The following is a 9,386-nucleotide window of genomic DNA, read 5'->3' as shown; positions in this document are numbered from 1 at the left end:
CCACGAATTACAACACATAAGTATGGGAAATGTTTCAGATGTGCAGCTGGAACAACGTCTTGTGAGGTTAGTGTAAGGCGTGGACTCTGCAAGAGATAACTTTGTCTGGGTTCAATTCTTGAATCTTAAAAAAAAAAAAGAAAAAAGAAAAAAAAATCCAAGTGTATTGCCCCTTTGAATTGCACAATACACAATTTTCTATCACGAATATCAATACTTTGAACCTTGCATTTACATTTAAGATATAACAAAATTTTATTTTGTATTGATTTAAAAATTAATGTATCAATTCAACTGATATTTTGTCATATTTTTCAATATCTTTTTAATATTTTTTGAAACAATAGTGGACTTCCCGGTATCATATTGTTATTAATGGAGCCGAGCATATTGGCCTTTAAAAAGCATACCAATTAGGATTTATGCGATGCACAGGTTTTATTAAGAAAAATTGATGAAGGAGCTTTAATCAAACGATGTTCATCTAAGTCTTTTTTTTTTTGTGGGGGGGGGAGGGAGAGGGGGGGAAGGAATGTCTAGTTTATTCAATGATTCATTCACAATTCAAGATGCACTTTAATGAGTGGCTAATTTCCTTTACTCTAGATAAATCTGTATTATTTATTTGTATCTCAATGCTAAATTTTTTTATTAACTTTTAAAATTTTATGGTTAATAACTATTTTTGTATTATTTTTAGGTAAAAATATTTTTGGTTTGTAATTATTTCTGAGTAAAGTTGGTTAGGGCCTTGGTATTTAAAGAAAATTAATGCATAACATCAACATTTTATATTTGTGCTAACAGAAATAGCATCTGCACCTTTCCTCAAAACAATATGAGAGGTTTTTGTTAACTTTAAAACATATATAGAGGAGGTTCACAGGAGAGTTCAGCTTCTGTCAAGTCAACGTCCGTTCAAGTTTGGCTTCAGTCAAAGCGTGATGGGTTTGAACACCGTCGGGGATGGTAAACGGGCGTTTAACATTAAGGCCGTTAACCATCTCTCGTTCAAAGTAATTTTGTAAAAAATCTTTTGTTCTCTTCTTTTTTGTGTCTTTTTATTCTCCACCCAAACCAAACCTTTAGTTCTGCTATCCTCTCCAACCGGCGAAGGCAAAAGGCATCATCGCTGAAGGCAAGCTTATTCCTGCAACCGGCGACAGAGGTTTAGTATTTCTCTCACTGCGGTGGTTCATCTACAACTGAAACCCCAAAAGGCAAAGGCATCACCGGCGAAGACAAACTTCTTCTGGCGACCGGCAACAGAGGTTTAGTGCTTTTCTCCCTGCGGTGGTTCATCTGCAACTGATGGCAAAAGGCATCAACGGCTTCATCTGCAACTTTGTGCTTCTACGGCTTCATCTGCGGTGGTTTTAAGGCATCAATGGCATGTGAAATACATAAGACTCCAAAAACTACCAAGTTCCACAAGGCAAAGCTGCAGTTGAGCTTGTTTCGGGAGCTTCATCTGGGATACAAACAGCAACAGAGCTCAATAAGGGTACGACCTATAACTTGGAATTTGTACTTGGAGATGCAAACGACTCTTGTGTGGGAGATTTCATTGTGAGGGCGCAAGCAGGATCTACGTCGATGAACTTCACGATGCAGACCAACGGAACCGGCTTGGCCCAAAGCTTCCTCATGACTTTCAAGGCAGATTCAGCTCTAACAAACATCAGCTTCGTTAGCCTAACCACGAGTCAGACGAGAGATTTTGTGTTTTGTGGTCCTGTGATCGACAACGTGCTCCATTTGGGCTCAAACCACAAATGCGGAGTTGGGTGCTGTTTTTATGCCTGGTTTTCCTCGTATATGTTGTATAGATTATTGAGAAGTAGAGCCAAATCTGAATCTGTTTTCCCACTTATTATTATATATTATTGTTATTTTGATATTGAGAACTTGGGTAAAGCATAGCTGGCCTGATTCCTTCGCCTGTAGAGATTGATTGGATCTCATAGGTCCAAAAACCTTTTATAAATTGCACTCCTTCAAAGGTTCTGATGGATTGATTGAAAGAGAATGATTGGTTTAGCAGTTGGCTGATGGACATTATTCAATAGTTCTGGCCCTGGGTTTTGACAAAACAAGTGTATGGATAATGCGTTAATGTGGATCAACGAGATCCCCACTGAAGGAGTGGAATCACAGGGTATTAGATATAAATGGGTAGTTGTATACATTGAGACCCTGTTTGGGTACCAGTAAGGAAAATGGTAATGTTCTTCAGTTTCAAACAAATCTAAAATCTGAACTAATTTCATCGCACGCTTCTGTTACCAATCATCAGAGGATCCATCTTCGATAGTGAATTTATGGTATAGTAATAAAAATCATTTCGTTTCGTGTAGCGCCTTAACTCTAAACAACGTTTGCTTTGAATTACTGAAAATATTGAGACACTCTAAAGTCTAAACAACGAGTGCTGAAAGCCTGAAACTGGGTGATTGTCTTTCATTTCAGAATTTTAGGGACCATGAAATTTATTAGAGAAAAAATGAGGGGAAAAAAGAACGATGATTCAATTATCTGCTCTCTCATTAAGTCATGATTCATTAGCGCACATTACTCATAAGTTAGATAATTCAGACAAGTTCTAGAATTTCAGTCCATCATAGTGCAAATTTTCCATTTTCTTGTCATATGAACCCATATCCTCTCTGCACTTGCTCACCCCTTCCGTCAACTTGCTTTTGCTTCGCTTTATCGTGTAGCTCATTGATATCTGCACACACGACCAGATCAAACCATCTCAGAGACAGATTTTCAGTATGTTGCTGCCTGGACATCCACCTCTTTCAGTTACTTTCATGATCAGGGGTATAAAAATTTGCATCAATATCGAAATGATCGAGTAACAATGAATATGATGGCATTGGAGCTCGTCCTCTGTCATTATACTATTATAGCACCCAGAATTCAGATCGCTGTTCACAATACTTGATTGGCTTTAACTTTCCCAAAGTTGGTGACATGCTTGGCATATGGCTGAGCTGTCAACCAGAGCCAAAGTTCCTATTTGGCTGATAGAAGGCAAATTAAGCAATAATTTACATAAGAGAAGAAAAAATAATTAACCCAGAAATGATTTTACATAAGAGAAAAAAATAACCCAGAAATGATTTTAAATAAGAGAAAAAAAAAACCCAAAAATGATTTTACATAACCAGAAATCATTTTATTATTGTTCTGTTCTAAAATATACCAAAGTAAAATGTAGTCGTTGCAGATGAAGTCGTTGATGCCTTAAAACCACCGCAGATGAAAGCCGTTGCAGACGAAGCCGTAGAAGCACAAAGTTGCAGATGAACCACCTTAGGGAGAAAAGCACTAAACCTCTGTTGCCAGAAGAAGCTTGCCTTCGCCAGTGATGCCTTTGCCTTTTGGGGTTTTAGTTGCAGATGAACCACCACAGGGAGAGAAACACTAAACCTCTGTCGCCGGTCACCGGAAGAAGCTTGCCTTTGCTGGTGATGCCTTTTGCCTTCGCCGGCTGGAGAGGATAGCAGAACGAAAGGTTTGGGTGGAGAATAGAGAGACACGCAAAAAGAAGAGAACGAAAGGTTTTTCACAAAAATACTTGGAATGAGGGATGGCTAACGGCGTTATGTTAAACACCCGTTTACCACCCTCGCACAAATGAGGAATGCATACGCGTTTATGAACACATGTCATCCTCTCGTAATGTTAACTGATCACACTTTGACTGAAGCTGAAGCCCGTCCATTCAAACAGATTTTACAGCCTTGTATCGGAAATATTTCTCTACTCATGTGTTTTATTTCATGGGGAAATATTCCTGATGCAAGATTGCAAGAGGCTGTTAGGAGGGAGTGAGCACTAACTTGCCCTGACTGAAGTCGATCTCTTCATAGGATTGTCAGAAAACCAAGGAGGTTTTTATAGCTTTTCCTATTTTTAAATAGAATTTAAGTTGATTTTAAATTACTTAAACTATATTTAAGATTAACATTTTTTTTTAATTTTTCTTTTTATTAATACTTATTGAATTTAATTAATTATATTAAATTTTTATTTTTCCATGGAATTTAAGTTCATTAGTAAAAGTTAATGATAAAACTAATAATTTTTAGATAGTTTTGTATTAGTTTTATATTAATTTTAAATGGATATTAGTTTTTAATTTATATTATTACTTTTTATTAATTTATTTATTTTTATTATATTAATAAAAATGTTTTTGTCAACAATAATAATTAATAATTGTTTTATCTTATTTAAGTAATTTAATAAATTATTTTTACTATGGTTAATTAATTTTTATTATTTCAAATGGAATATAAATGGATTTAGTTTTTATGATATTTTGTTCAATGTTTTCAACTTGCATTGACTTAAACGATTAAACCATTTGAACCATCACTTAACCTTATTTCTAATTTTGGGTTTCCTGAAACCTATTATTTTGTCAAAAACTGTTGATTTGGTCAAAACCCATTCAACCTAGGTGGTTGAATCATTGACCCTTTTGATATAGTCTTTGGGTCATGGGTTACAATATACAATGTATTGAAAAAACTTCTAGAGAACTTAACTTTGTGCTCAATTGCCTAATTTGAGTGATCTTTTTTTATTTTATTTTGGATAACTTTTCACGATCTTTACAACCCCACTAAAAAAAAGCTCATTTGTGGTCTCAAATTTTAATTTTCAGCTTTTTTATTTAAATAACTAAAAACTAAAATAAAAGTACAAATTGAACATAAAACAATATACATACACAAAATGCAATTATGTTATATCATATTATATATATACAATGGATGATGTGTTGTCCAACCCAAATAGTTGACCATTGACCTGTGACCTAGAGGCAAAAATTATTCAGCCTCTAAGTCAATTTTTAAAACACTGGTTTTATTTGTTGAGTGAATTAAATAATATTTATTCTAAAATATAAATTACTTAATTAATTATCTTTTAAATTGAAGTAGAACTATAGATTATTTAGCCTAAAAATATGTCATTGAATATCTCCATTTCAATATAATTATTTTTATTGATAATTATAACTTAATATAAATATATCTAATGTATATAAAATTATAGTTAAAATGAAAAAGATATAGACATAGATAAAGTTAAATCAATTTTAGGCAATTTAATGGAGTAATGAAGAGTGAAGATAAATAATGGCATAATTAATGACAAGAAATAATTAAAGGAGTTAACGAGAAAGAGGAGAGGGAGTTAATGATAAATCATAAATCTTATTGGCCACTGGAGTTACTTTGTTCAATTTTAAAATGAAAAAAATAAAAAAAAAAACAGAAAAAAATAAGTGTTTCTCAAAAATAACCAAAAAGGAGGGAAGTGCACAACTTAACACATTCCATTTTAATATATATAGATATAGATTTGTGGCGTTACAAACTGATGGAATGGAATTAGGTGTACCTAACAAATTTGAGTCATTAATAATCAAATTTGAATCGGATTATCGGATCATCAACAAATCGAACTAAAAGTAATAATATTATTATAAAATATATAAATAAAATAAACCAAAAAATAAGTTTAATATTGTATGTCATAGATAAGATGATCGGAAAATAACATTTCGCCTTTTGGGTAGAGGTGTAAATTGGGTCGTGCTACCTGTGGCTTGGCACGATTTTGAACTGGGCCTAACCTGACCTATTGATCCATCGGCCATGACACGATTGTATGGGTCGTGCCAAGCTTGGGGTTTCAAGACAGGATGGCGGGCCAGGCCAGCAGAGTCCACACTGTCATGTCGTGCTGCCTGTGGCTCATGGGTTGGCACGGCTTAGCCTGCGACATGACCCATATCTACTTATCTACCTCTCTCTCTCTCTCTCTCTATCTATCTATCTATCTATCTATCTATCTATCTATCTATCTATCTATCTATCTATCTATATATATATATATATATATATATATATATCCCTTTAAGTTTTAGGAAATTGACTAACTCTATCCTATTCTTTATTGTTGTTCAAAGTACCATTAAGTTTTGTGACAATTGACTAAATCCTCTTGTCATTAGTATTCATTAATGGAGAGACGAAAAAGACTATTTTATCCTTCATTCTTCTTTGAATTTTCAAAATTCTACCATCTACATGTTAGGTCTTTCTTCTGTCCCTTTGCTTTCTTTCATTGGTCAATCCACCCATCTCCCTCTCTATCTAACTTGCTGATATGATATGATACGCCCCGTATGGTTTAAAGTATTGATACGTCGTATCATATCTTTTGAAAATGATAAAATCCTAGATGCTTGTTTCCAGGGTTTCGGAACCCCAACTTTTTTTAATTAAAAAAACATGTTTTTAGCTTCCCAAAAAAACCAAACTTTGAAAAAAAATTAAAAAAAAAAGAGTTTCGGACGTTTCTAAGTACCGATATGATACTGCTGAAACGTGTATCGTATGGATACTTTAACCTTAATTTAATATACTCTAGAGTGTAGACTTTAAAGTTGAAAGAACTTGTTGGACTATAGTTTATTCGTGTGTGAAAGTGAAACAAGACATCGGAATTCCTGCCGATGTTTGGTGGTTCTGAAGCATTATCAAAAGACGTGAATCTTTTGTTTTCTTCTCCCGTTAAGAATTTGGAGGAACTACAGTCAAAGAGCAGAGAAGCCATGGATTCAGACTCCACCTTCATCATCATAGTAGCACATAACTAACAAGAGCTAGGCGCTGGTATACTAAGTTCATTGTTTGCATTTTTTATTGGTTTTGGCTGCATTTGGCATTCCTTATTTTAAGGATTTATCTCATTTTTGCAGTTAAAAATTCAGTATTCACGGGGACATTTTAACTATAAAATAGAGAAAATCCTTAAAATATGGAATGCCAAATGTAACCTTAGCACCAACTTAAGAATCCTACTCGTTTAGAGCTTTTCTATAAGAACTCTGCTCTTCAACTGAGAATCCTATCCATTAGACCCTGAAGGCAAGGTTGGGGAACATCTTATGCACAATTGATTACCTCAATCAGCCTTCCTTTCAATTCATCGACATTCGGATAAATCGGATATCATAGGTCAAATTCAGATATTATATTCTGTTGTCTTCTTAATTGACATTCACATAAATCGAATATCATTATGACCTCATTGGATTTGAAAAATATTTGAATTTGATTGATTATTTAACTATTATAATTTATATATAGAATAATTAAATTATATAAGTAATTTATATATTTTATATAAATAAAATATTTATTTTATATATTTATTAATTATTTAAAATAATTAATCATAAAATATTCCAATATTTAATTGAATTAGAATTCAAATATTAATTTTCAATATCTATTAAATATCGAATTGATTTGAATATTTAATTTTTTAATCGTATTCGAATTCGGATATTGCCTAATTCAATTCGACTTTCGATCGTTTACACCCGTACATAGACTTAGGGTAGTTTGAGGTTTTTGAAATGTCTAAACATGCAATAACAATCACATGAGAATCTTTTCAACCGAGGAAATGCTAACGATAGGGGAATGTGGGGGGACTTGAGAGTTTAGGGTAGGTCTTTGTTATAAATGAAATTTTTTAGATAAGGTGGCGTTTGATAATACTTATCAGATATCTAATATTTGAAAAATGTACAAACTGTTTATGTTTAGGTCTAAACACAAACTTTACTCATAAAATGTCTAAAATGGCAAGACATGATCCAGTCACGTTAGACACGTTCAAGAGCCTAGCCAAAGTCCTAAATGGTCAAACTTTTGGAAATGATCCTTGTTGCCCCTTCTTTTAAACCCAATTAGGTTCGGGTTCATTGAAGAAGAAATAAAGGAGGAAAGAAGAAGAGGAGGGAAACCCATAACCCTATTTGCATGGGCAAAATAATAAAATAGGTAGTTATTTGGAAGAACACCCCAACACGAATGCTCTGAAAAGCAAACAAAACATATTTGTTAGGGCTGAAAATTATTTGCTTAAAACCAAAAAATTCGATTCAGTTATATTATAATGAAATTTGGTTTTAGTCAAAACTTTCGTTTCGTTTTGTTTTGTTTTGTTTTTTTGTTTTTTTTTTTATTTTAGCTATTTTGGTTTTTCATTTGGCTAATTTGGTTTTAGTTTATTTAGTTGGATTTTAACCGAGTAAACTGAATGATAATTTATAATTGAGTTGGGATCTTCTGCCAACAAAACATGTTCCAACTTCTTGTTGATAAACATTTTTATGATATCAGTTGATTGGTTATACATTTTTCCGATATCATGTCTTTCTACCTTTTTATTATCATGCTCAAACACAAAATAAGTACAAAATATCAGTAAAATTGGTTTGAACTTTATATGTTTAATAGGGATTATCCTAGCTGAAGATTTTACACTACATTGAACTTATGTCGTTGATTCGAGTCCATTCAAAATTTAATAACTAAACCTCGACCCAAGCCTATCCAAGTTGAAGCCTAAATTTTTTACTAAAATAGTCATAGGTTCAAAGTCTCCCAAAAGTAGAGGTGCAAAATGGACCATGCTAGTTGGCATGGCACAACTTGCGTGCGGCCTGTAGGCCATCCTCCCTCCCTTGGGATATTTTGGGGGTCAGCCCAATATGGCCCACAGCTCGAACCCACACGGGCCCATGTCGGGGCACGGGTTGGGCTGGTCTATCAGTCAAACCTTGGGCCAGGCCGGGCCAAAGCTATTTACTTAAAAATTGAAAAAAAAACTTAAAATTTTAGTTTTATATGAATTTTGATGTATACAATTACTTATATATACAATAATTAAATAAAATAGTATAATAAAATTGAAAACAATATATATTTATGGGTTAAACTATGATATGGCAAAAATATGACATCTGAAAAACTTCTGACGAATCAACTAGAATCATAAACATGGTAGCCAATTAGGTGTTATTTATCAAAATTCATGGATGGGTTTTGTTTGGTCAAAATTCTTTCCATACCATATCTTTTCCGCATCATAGATTTTCTCATATATCTATATACAAGCAATTGTAAATATATATATGGTAAAATTCCTGATTAGTACCCTGTACTTTGGCTCGAGTGACAAAATGTGACAATCCAATACCTACCGTTAACCAGTTCGTTAATCAGCTGTTAAGTGACATTTGAAAAGTCAAAAGTGTCCTAAGAATGCCATCTAATTCTCTTTATCAACCGTCTAAACATTGACAATAAAATGAATAGTCCCAAATTCTAGATTCTTCTGAACAACCACCAACTTTGTTGAATAGAAGAGGCTAGGATTTGAGACTATTTAGTTTTTTGTCAATGTTTAGATGGTTGATAAAGAGAATTAGATGGCATTCGATGGGCATTTATGACTTTTCAAATATCACTTAATGGCTGATTAACGAACTGGTTGGTGAT

This window comes from Nelumbo nucifera, chromosome 2, assembly GCF_055504915.1.
Source record: "Nelumbo nucifera cultivar China Antique chromosome 2, China Antique-T2T, whole genome shotgun sequence".
Taxonomy (NCBI): domain Eukaryota; kingdom Viridiplantae; phylum Streptophyta; class Magnoliopsida; order Proteales; family Nelumbonaceae; genus Nelumbo; species Nelumbo nucifera.
Note: the sequence above shows the minus strand (reverse complement) of the source record.